At 43.6% G+C, this 12,002-nt stretch overlaps 1 protein-coding gene across 8 annotated transcripts in view; it reads left to right on the top strand.

Annotated features, from left to right (window-relative positions):
* kank4 (KN motif and ankyrin repeat domains 4) overlaps window positions 1–12,002 on the top strand; it is a 94,860-nt gene that overhangs the window by 59,148 nt on the left and 23,710 nt on the right. Inside the window, exon 1 of one of the 8 annotated variants that reach the window (XM_083767868.1) lies at window positions 1,841–1,861. The exons of the other annotated variants lie outside the window; for them this stretch is intronic. The gene's annotated coding sequence lies outside the window, so the exon portion shown is untranslated. Of the gene's footprint in view, window positions 1–1,840; window positions 1,862–12,002 lie in introns of those variants that run through there. 8 annotated transcript variants of the gene reach the window in all.

Below are 12,002 nucleotides of genomic sequence, written 5' to 3'. Positions count from 1 at the left end.
AACCCGTGGCACGCCATCCAGCTGGTTTGGCAGCCTAGGTGCTCAGACAGTTGAGCTAACCGTCCAGGCCGTGCATAAGTATTCTTTCCCGATTTTAACCACTTAGCTGTATTTTAAGCTTAATTTTGAGTGAAAATAACTACTATATATAATCTAGTATAGATATGAGCTTGTAGATCTGCCCTTTTCACACATTTTTTTATGTATTTGTTTACAAAATACTGTATTGTGAATGATATTTGATTTTGTCCATATATCGCCCAGCCCCATCTTGATTAATTGAACAGGTTTTCTCTTTCTGAATCCCTTGGTCTCTGGTTCACTCCCCCCATAAACATGCTTATTTAGAGCCATTGGAAGAGCATCATCCAGTCACAGTGTGATTTATCACATAATTAAAGCACAAATGAGCACTAAAGCTATCAACACAGTGTCAGTATCAACATGCGCTTCTCGGTTTCACCGCAGAGTCAGAGGCACATGCTCAAATAGCTCTTCCTGCATTCCCTTCTCAAACGAGCAGAACAGTTTGACCCAAGAGAAGAGAATATATCTCCAAGAGTCATTAAAGTGTGACTAGTTTGATTTAGAGGGCTGGTGTGACAGTGGTGTCGTCTTTAATCACAGAAGTGAGAGTCCATATATCCTTATCCATAATTCACGTGCTCCATATATATCTATGAGTGTGTCTAGTCAAAGTGCAAAGGCTGTATTTTATTTCACACATGCTAAAGTCCTCTATAGTACGTCACTGCATGCTCCTTTTGGGGGTGGATGTTGTTGTTTGAACAAAGTGGCACAGTAAGACTGGAGATAGGCGCAGTGTCGTCCAGTGCAAGGGGCAGATAAGAAGAGATATGCACCATTACCCTGGGCAGTTAACCTCCTGAGAAGCAGTTAATGATCAGCCTAATTTACCGGTACACTACGGCGCCAAAACAGGGCCAGCAAGAAGTTTACTCATTAGCCTGGTTTCCACTATGAGGCCAGATGGAGCTTAACTTCTAGAACTAGAGAGGATTGTATCCGTGTCCCCCCAAAAACACATTACAGTATTAACTTCATGCATATTGTCAACAGCGATGATGTCTTAGCAAAGCGGGCTTCTCAAATGGAAATACACTTTTTTGATATGGTGATGAATTTGCCCTAGCCGTGAAGAGCCTCATTAGTGTTGAGTGTTGGGCCGGAGGCAGTAATTACAGTGGTGTGGAGGGAGTTCACTGCAGGGGCAGCTGTATAACCACCCGGCATGTGTACACACACACACACACACACACACACACACACACACACACACACACACAGAGCGAGAGATAGATCAAACAAAGCTGTTATTTTTCTGTCTATATGGTTGTGTTGTGCATAATGTGTGTGTGTGTGTGTGTGTGTGTGTGTGTGTGTGTGTGTGTGTGTGTGTGTGTGTGTGGCCGTATGCGTGTTTGTCTGTGTGTGCGTGTGTGTGTTGTCTCCGTAGAGGCCATTTTTCTTTTGTGGTCTTTTTCTGGGCCGGCTGGTTGCTGCTGGCTTGACAGATTGGGTGATTCATCATAGTGCGAGATCCAATGCTCACAACAGCTAGACCACTAACTCTCCTCTGCTCTGTCAGCTGTTGCTTGCTCTTCTCTTTCCTTGCCTCATCTCCTCTCCTCTCTCCTCCCCTCAGCCCCATCGACCACCACCCCTATTCTCTCTCTCTCTCTCTCTCTCTCTCTCTCTCTCTCTCTCTCTCTCTCTCTCTCCCTCCTCCATCTCCCCCTCCCCTGGTGTTCTGTTCTCTCCAGTGGGCTGTAGTAGAGAGGGAGGGAGGGAGGGAAGCTGTCAGTGCAGAGACAGACAGGAGAGTGGAGCAGCTCGGCAGGTGAGAGAGGAACCTCCTCTCCAGAGTGATCTCTGTGTTTGCCTAGCTTGCATCATCTCATTATCTTTCCCTTCAGCTTTGCTCTCTCAACCTGTTTCCTTTCCCTGATATGTTTTCCTGCTGTCACCTACTGCTTGTTATTTCTCGCGATCGCTTTTCTCTTCCCTTTCTTCTTCTTGTTTTTGATCGATCTGTCCGTATACCACGTTACATTGCTTCTCTTGCTGAGCACGCTCCCCCCCTCACTGTCTGTCAATCTGTTTGGTTATGTCTCAGTCATATCAGTGTGTCTTTATGGAGGACAATGCAAGTCAGATGTACATTCATTAACTGTATAGGCCTATGCAAACATTTACTGTTAAAAGTGCGAACTACTGTGTGTGTGTGTGTGTGTGTGTGTGTGTGTGTGTGTGTGTGTGTGTGTGTGTGTTTGTGTGTGTGTGTGTGTGTGTGTGTGTGTGTGTGTGTGTGTGTGTGTGTGTGTGTGTGTGTGTGTGTGTGTGTGTGTGTGTGTGTGTGTGTGTGTGTGTGTGTGTGTGTGTGTGTGTGTGTGTGTGTGTAACAAGGCTTCTCTTTTAGCAGAATGCTCACAGCTAGTCTTAGCAGCTGCTGCATTGCAGGAGAAGTAGGCAGTCAGGCTCGCAATTAGGCTACATGAACACACGGACGGACACACACACACACACACACACACACACACACACACACACACACACACACACACACACACACACACACACACACACAGGAAAGCTTTTTATTTTTGTCAGATGCCATGCTTGTTGTGGCAACCCGCCAACTAATTTCCCAGCCTGAATGTGTGTGTCTGTGTGTTTGTGTGGCTTTAATCATCATGAATAGAGTTAGAATTTCTTTGGTGTTGATTTCTTCTCGGAGCAGTCACATTTTCTTTTACCGTTCGTTTACCACCAGGAAGGGCGTGTGTGTGCGCGTGTGCATGTGTGCGAAGAGAGGGGGTCTCCTTATTTTCTGTCATTGGAATGTAGAAATTAATGAGCAACGGGCTCCAGGCATATTTTACATTGTCTTGCCATACTACAGTATATGAATGGGTTTCACACGTGAATCATGCATTTTAATTGCACGAGTAAAGTGCGCATTTGCAATTTTGCATCATTGCATGCATGCGTGTTGTTTTGACCTGTCATAGACAAAGTAACTTGCAGAAGTGGATCCAACGCGACATGGCAGCACTGTCACGAATCCACTATTATATCACTATATTACAGCACACACACTTGTTTCCTCCTCCTCCTTCCGTCATCGCACCTCTGCTGTCAGCCTCACTCCCCTCCGCATCCCTCATTGCTGTCGTCCCCCTCCCTCCCTTACCCCCTAGCTTTCTCCCTGTCGCTCATCCCTCAGTACCTATTCTACTCCATCCACACTTTCACTTACTTCTCTCCCTCTGCCTTCCCTTTTCCCTCATTCAGATATACCCCCAGGTCACCCTACTGAGTAGGAATTAAGAGCAACATTTTTAGGGTATCTACTGTAACTGTAACTTCCGTCCTATAGCGTGTCTCTCCAGTCTTTTAGAAAACAGAAAAGGCATGTTCATGCCAGGATACCAAGTTGATCTAATCAGGAGAGAGAACTCACACAGGATAAAGGATAAACATGTGGAATTGGAAGTGATGACACAAAGAAATGACACATTTGAAACTGGAACTGGAACTTGAAGCTGAGTGTGTGTGCTCTCTCCTGATTTGCTCACACCTGAACATGTACTTTCTGTTTATTAATGAGCTGGATATATGGGAGACCCCTGTTACTGAACAAACACTCTATAGTCTATGATTACTATCATAACATAGTGCTTAACTTTTAACAAAACACTTTTTGTTTCAACGACTATATATCACTTACCTTACCTTTTAATGGATATTTTTCGAGCACCATGCACATTGCCTCTTGCACAGGACAGCCGGCTTGCCACGCTAGCCCTTAGCCATGCTACATCATCCACATCAGCTAGCCCTTAGCCATGCTACATCATCCACATCAGCTACAACTGGCAGACTGTGGACTGAATGAATAATGGATGGCGTGTGTTTTTCCCTTATCGCTAATGAAAGCAGACGGCTGCTCCTAATGCTATAAATGCCACTAGGCCACAAAGCAGGTATTTTTATTCTTGATACGATGCAAGAATGGAGAGATAAGAAAAGAGATGTGGGCACAATGTTTGGGGCATAAAGGTTATCTGTCCCCAGGAGGATGACGGGGTAGGCAGAGTGCAAGGGATGTTACGCTATGAGATGACACGCCTGTCTTGGTACTGTGGTTCTGAGCAGCGTTTGATTTGCTGAGCAGGATGGGGGAAATTCCGAAAACGTTTGATATCTCCTCGCTGGTCATTCATTTTTAGTGCCGGCAGGGATATGGTTTATCCCTGCTTCTGGCATCCATCCAAACCATCACTTTGCCTCTCTGTCAACATTACAAGACAATGTAAATGGGCCACTGTTGAATTGATGTAGTACAGTTACTTATGTTCGGTGAATTGAATCCTCCAAAGCATCACAATGATAGCATTTTAGTCTTTCCAGTTTAGACATTATGAACAGTACAGAATCTGAATTAGGGAACATGTTCAGGAAGGACTGGAGTGGCTCATATTTAGCCAGGCCAGTATTTATAGTAGTTGAGCTCAGTGTGAACTGTGAAGTTACAGTATTAACATTTTAAAACATTGTTTCCCAGCACTATGGCTGCACAAAACCTCTGTGTTGAAACATAGGCCTAAAGAAAGTAGAAAGTAAACGCATCAATGTGTTGTGTACACCTGATATCATGAAACAACACATTTGACGTCACAGGCGTATACTCATCGACATTTTGCGGCATAAATCCACGGAAGTCATAGAGTATTTCTTCCCGCAGTATATATTTTCTCTCACAATAGAACAGTGTGATTTAGGTTCAAAATTGGCAACGTGTAAGAGGCATCTGTCCGTGGCTTTTAGGCTTTTTTCACTGTTTTATTATTGCTTTTCTTTGTAGAAGTGTGGGTCTCTGTTGTATGCTCTGCAACGAGGGTGATTTCAATTATGCAGCCACATGGAACACAAAATGTAGGTTAAAGCAGTCACTGTAGATTTACTCACACAGACGGAACCTTCCCCCAACATCCTCCACTTTTCTTGGGTTCTCAGCCTCTGTAAGTAAGTCATATCAAATAAGTAGGGCTGCATTTATCGATTATTTTCTTCGCGATTATCGTATCGTGTGTTTTTTTCATTTAATGTTTTTATATACAGTATATATATCAGTGAATCAACGTAAACATTTCATAATAGTTTTTTGTAATTGACTAATTGACCAAGCCCTAACAGTGTTGCATGAAACTAGCTAATAGAATTAATACGGTATGATTAATTCTAACGCGACTAGCGACGGGACCGCAATGGGCCGTCTAAAAAAAGAGTTATTCAGGTTTTAAGATTTTCAATGTCATCCGCTAAAATGGGGGGGAACATTTTCGATGACGTCCCAACCGGAAATAACATTGAATGTTGCGCAACAGACACTCCCAGCCTGTGTAGCGTTGCGATCGGTTTTGACATCAATAAATCTCCGTCCTTTAATTAATCTCCGTCCTCGGCGACGAGCGTTACTAATTGATATAGGACGGAGAACTCCGTTCTTGCCGCTCGGGGTGCTAAGAGTTGCTCAATGTACTGTACTGTAGTGCTACCGTACAGCGACACTGTCACAGACAGAAGCTCCCTTGTTCATGATCTCTCTGGGGTTTAGAGGCAGATGTTGTGTGTGTTGCATTGGGAACATTAATTCTGAGCCTGGCCTGCACAACACATTGCACAGACTGCAGACTACACCAGCACACAGGACAGGACTGTATTGGATTATAGCGGACAACACGCTGGAATGAGACTGAAATGAGATGTATTGGATGCAGGTCAAGAACAAATTGGCCCCAGAAGAGTGCGTCTGACACTGACATGACCATGAGATTCAGCCATCACAATCTCACCCCTGCAGAGCACACAGGCAATGAGATAATGAACAACATACTGCATAAGAGAACCATTTCTCAACGGTCCTGTTGTTTTTGAGTGTTGCAACCACTCCTACTACCAGCAATGTCCATGCGTATCTATGTAGCCCGGCCGTATCTATGTATCAGTGGTCTGTCATGAGCACGAGTATGTGACTTATTAGTACCAGTAGGTGGCGCCAGAAACAGAGAGGGATAGTGATGTGCCTGCTGCCTGCAGGTGGGGGGGATTGCACCACTCAGTTCACACGGGTGTGATTTTTTTGTAGGTGTGTAACAAATAGAACTTATCGATCTAATCCTAAATTTGAAACAAAAATCAATTTGGGCATGTCATTATGGGTGAAATGTTTCAAAACAAATAGGGTTTTCTGCCTTTTATTTATCAAGTGAAGACTGACAGGAAAGAGGGAGAGAGAGAGGGGGAGAGACATGCAGCAAAGGTCGTCATGAACGGGACTTGAACACGTGACACGCTGTCAGGCCAAAACCTATATGTGGCATGCGCCTGGACCACTTGGCCAGCGGGCGCCCCAAAATTAGCAACATTGCTTGTAGAGATGCTTTCTTCCACAGTGTTTGCACTAGGCTACACCCATATCCCTACTTTGATGCACAAAATAGGGATAGATTATTATTATATTAAAGTATTATTAGTTCGATTAACTGTTGCACCCCTACATTCCATTGAAACCAAGTTATTGTGAGATTGGGCCACGGATGGCATAAAAAAGTGTGCTATATCTCAGTACATGGGTCTGACTCTGTTTGAGTGTTTGTGTGTTAAAGCTGGACAACACTGTCCACATTCTCAGACTAGCGCAGAGGTAAACAGAGATAGCTGCTGTTACTCATGTCGGGGCTCATGATAAGGACCTGCTGCTCTGAAGAGCAGTACCTGGAACCCTGGAGGAAAACAGAACTCATTTCTCGCAAACAGTTGTTGGTGTTTGTTTGTCTTTCTGCTGCTGTTAGCAGTTCCCCACCTCTGTTTTCACATGGCTGATGAAGGTTTAGAGGTGCACCTGCACACTGTGTTTGTCAGTCAGGGACATAAATGTGTGCCTCCGAGTGTTGCACGTGTGTGTGCTAGACTCCAGTGCCTTCACGTGTTTTTCATTTTAACCACTATACTTACAGTAGTTGACAGGGGTCCTCCAGGGCTCCATACTAGGTCCACTACCACTACTACCACTACTATATATACTTCCATTACTACCATATATATTTAAGGGTAAGGCCTATTCAGAATCATACTGAAAAAAGGGTTACAAAATCATGTGTAAAATAATTCAGATGACAGAGAGGGAGAACTGAAGTGAAAGACAAAGTGAAATATAACATCCATCTCTCTGAGCTTGTGTGATAGGAACATGTGCAGCTGCCACTCCCATCTCTGCTTCTTCATCTCTCTACCTCGGCCATCTGCTGACTCTCTGTCCCTCATTCCAATCTTATTTCCTGTTGCCCTGTCCACTGTCACAGTCTGCTCTATGTCAATGTATTGGTCTAATTCAATCTCCACTGCAGTGTAATGACCTGTGACTTTCAATTAATGCTTCCCGCCCTCATGGTCGCCTGGGTCGTGGGCTTCTGAAGAGTTTCATTTCAAAGCCAGATATCCATCTGAAATGTGTTTGATGAGTGCTTTTCACATACTACTATTTCTATTTGATAGTCAGTAGGGATTAGGGAAGCACTGAAAGTGTAATTATTTTATCTGTATCTTGACTACAGTACCTACGTATACTTTAATTTAACCACACATTCTATAGCCTACCATGCTCGTGTTTTTGGAGGGCACTAGCCCCTCCTATGCCCAGCTTTCTGGGTTTGTCTGAACATTGGCTTGTAATTGGCTGATCACCCCATAGTGATGATTGGATTGGCTAAGCAAAGTACATATATATAAAATAAAAGTGAGGGCAGAAAAGTGAAGACGGCAAAAGTGATTTGCCAGAATTACTTTTGTGATGATTTGATTGGCTGAGCACGGAATGTGATGTATAATGATGTACTGTATGATGATAAGAGCACCCCTCACTTCACACAAGTGTGATTTCTATGTGTGCCTTGGGGAATCTACTGTACAGCACAACATTTTGCATCACCATCATCACCAATGTTGATTGTTGAACCATGGCGCTTCAAAGACATCAGACTTCATGAGCCGGCAATGCGTCACAACGCCTGTTTTCTCCCATATAATGGAAGTGAACAGGGAAGCTTCAAGCACCCAGGCGTGAGTGACGCGTGTCTGATGTGCCTGAAGCACATGTGTGAGTGTCCTATGTGGCTCGCCAAAGCAATCTCTGCACAGAATCATACCCTCACTCAGTTTTGATTAACTATTTCACCATCAATGCGTACACATCAAACCATGGAGAAATCAACTGATTTCTATGTTTGATTATTGCATTTTGATCAGACTTTTTTATTTGATCGTTTACCTCGATTGACGTCCATTGTCATTTGTCATACAGGAAGCTGGAGCGTGTATAATAGGGATACCTAGTCTGGACCAATGACAGCTGGCTTTGAGCTCGGTTTATGAGAGACCCTGAGCTGCATTTTCCTTTGATTTGTGTTTCATACAAAGTTTCCTTTCTAGAATAGGGATGTAGTCTATAAGGTTTTCAGAGCTCAGCCTCAGATCATCCAATCACTGATTTAAAATGATTGGCTTTCACATTAATTCACTATATTCAACTGAAATCAATAAAACCTCCAAAATGCATGTATGTTCCCTTTGATATTTTCTTTATTTTGCATTTTACAGTGAAATATAATCGTTTTTGGCGGGCCATGAAACAATTTCCACATGAAAAACTTTTTGAGCTCTCAATTGATCAAATTTAAAAGACAATTGTCTAACTAAAACTGGGGTAGTACTGTAGTAGAGGTTTGTGCAGGACCATATGAAATGGTCTGGCAGTCAGTACTGTACATGTACTGTACCAGCATATGTAGTGCATTCCCATTATAACAGAGTCTTCCGGGCTTCACATAATATATGTCATCACCTCTCCAGCAGCTGTCACACTTATTGGATTGGTGTTAGGAGATCGACGCACGTCCTTGAGGGGTTATGAGCAGGTGTGAGAAGGGTGTTGTGTGCTGTGCATACAGTAGAGATGGGAAAGGACACACACACACACACACACACACACACACACACACACACACACACACACACACACACACACACACACACACACACACACACACACACACACACACACACACTACAGTACATATTCCATTTTAGATCATTATAATATACTCAAGCCAGTCCAGTTTGCATCAGCATAATGTTCAGAAGCTTTCAGATCCTAGTCATTATCACTGTGCTGTAAATCAACACAGATTGGACAGCATGAGTACCATTACTACTCTGCTATTATTTGATCACCACTCATTTGGCACAGTGCAATGAACACAAAACATATAGAGAGTATCAGATATGCGTGTCCTAGGTTGTATACAACCTTTGGCAACGATGAATGTCTGCTGGTGATCATTTGTTTGTCACATACCCATGGCAGCCTTATTTATTAATCACGATGAGAAAGGCACATTTGATTGAATAAATAGATTAACATTTAACATTAACATACTGTCAACATGGAACTTCCCAGGCGAAGGAAATGGTAGGCCCCACCGGGATGAAATATGGCAGGTGTTGGCAGGCCTCTGCCTTGTTGATATACAGCTGTTCTGTAAGCAGTTGAAGGCTGCTGTATTACGCTTTGTATTTTGGGTCCTTTGCATCTGTGTCTCCTGAATCATGAATTCTACCTCACCATCCGTAGCAGCCATGTGTGCCCGCCTGCCCTGGATATTTTGGCCCATGTTGGCCATTACCGCCTGCCATGATGTGCCGCCATTTCTCCCTCCAATAGGCCGGTGATGCACCCCCCCCCCCCTTTATATTAATCATGACAAGTTTAGCAGCCACTGTAATTAGAAAAGGAAAGACTTGAAAATTCCTGAAAACAGATCGCATGGTCCCAGTTGGTCTTCCTCATTAGAGATGCTTCTTTAAGTTGTATACGGAGTCACTGAATAGTTCTTCAACATCAGCCTCTGTCTCTACATTCAGGTCATCCCTTAATTCCCCTTGTTTGCTTACTTTTCGCTCTCATCATCCCTTTCTCTTGCTTGATAATTCTGTTTTCATCTTCATCTTTCTCTTTTCCTCTGGCTTTTTCTCTCATTTATCTTCTCCCTCTCTTTCTCTGCTAAGGATCTAATTAAAGAAACTCTGGTTGCCTGCCTACTGTATATATAATTACCAAAAGGGTCCGTCCGTCCGTTCTTTACTTAGCAATTAGGAGTGGCATTCTTCTGCTTGCAAATCGGCTAATTAAGCCTTAAGGACAGCAAGCTGATTGAAGTCGCATTAAACATTAGGATGAGTCAGGATGCCCCTGCTCTCTACACACTTGGGACAGGTAGCAGAAGTAGTACATTCTAGAGCGGTTGCCGTGGTAGCAATCACATGACATTGGATCCCGTACTTTGGCTGTCTCTCTGTCACTCAGCATGTGTGATCATTTACAACATAGACAGATATAGAGAGCCTGCATTGATGCAACATTTCTCTTCTAGGTTGCCTATTATTTTGACTGTTAAAGCTCACTCTGTTGAAGACAGAACAAGGGCCACATAGAGGTAGTCACATCTCCTGATTAGATAGATCCCTGTGTGGACTCGTTGTCATTATGATTGATGATGTAGCCAGCCGACCTAGTGCTTGCCTTGCAATAATGTCCCTCAGTGGTTTGATGCTGCACAGCACACTGTTTTAAACTTTGGCAGGGACCGAAAGCTAAATATTGTGCATCAGCAGTGCATCAAAACATTAGAGCACATTAAGATAACTACCTAAAGCAGTCAGTTTCGCCATCTGTAATCGGTCAACGTCTGTCCAGTCTGTAGCCAAATGTGGCTACAAATTGACTAAACATGCTTTTAGGTCACATTCTCACCTAATACTTCGGTAGACTCATGCGTATGGGCGGAGATTTTGGGATTCTTGCATATTTAATTTGCTGCGGTTTGCCTTCACACTGTCATCCGTAGCAATTGGAAACGCAGCAGGGGGGACCTTTATCAATGTGTTCCATTCATAAACCTAGCCTACAACACAGCCTACAACACAGTGACATCTATTGTGATAAAATTATACTCATAACGTGCATGTGTCGTGCCGTCTGGGACTGGACCCCCCCCCCTCTCTCTCTCACTATACGCACGCAGCCACAGTGCCCCACACACTGTTCTATTGGGCATGCAGGCACAGCGCTGAGCGCACTGATATAACAGACAGCAGCACAAAATGTTTATTGAGATGAAAGTTCCAGTCCCCACTAGTCCCCACACAGTGACAGCACTCCATGTTTACGGCACGCACAGACAGACAGAATATTCTGTAGGCTATAATACTATTACACTGCACTGCAGTGTTTATGTGTTTTCTTAAGCAATTGATTAATGTATGTACTCGTCCTCATTTCGATCAGGGCTTCAGTCTCCTCATTCGACCACATCTATCCACGGTAACGGGACATCTTTGCGCTGCGTAAAATATGCTTTCTCCGTCTCCAACTGTGTTCAGCTCCTCACCCGCTACATTGTTTGCTTCATTTCCTTTATATACTGCGGATTGCATTCACACCTGCACCGAATCGTAATCAAGTGCGATTGGAAGCGAAGCGTCATGAATGTGACCTTAGACTGGGTAACATTCTGAGCTTTCTGCAGTACTGTACTGGTCTCTTCTACACAGTAAAATCCTCAGTGTAAATGTATCAGTTTGTAACTCTCAAAGTATGCAAATGTTGGCTCCAGTTATATCGAGGATTTCACCTCTATTCTGATCAGAGCAGCATTTTCAGCCTCTTATGGCATCAGTGCTTTCATACTCCCTGTTGCAGAGATGTTTCTGTGATGGAATCATAATAAATAGTGTAATAGTGAGACTAATGCCCTGCAGGGAAACTGTGTCATGCAGTATGATAACTCAACGTAAACTAGAGGTTTACGTTGAGTTATCACAAGTTCACACTAGGTAGGCCAGGGAAATATTATCGATAT

The sequence above is a fragment of the Protomyctophum parallelum genome (assembly GCF_964188405.1).
Source record: "Protomyctophum parallelum genome assembly, chromosome: 6".
Lineage (NCBI taxonomy): Eukaryota > Metazoa > Chordata > Actinopteri > Myctophiformes > Myctophidae > Protomyctophum > Protomyctophum parallelum.
Note: the sequence above shows the minus strand (reverse complement) of the source record. Positions and strands in the feature narration are given on the sequence as shown.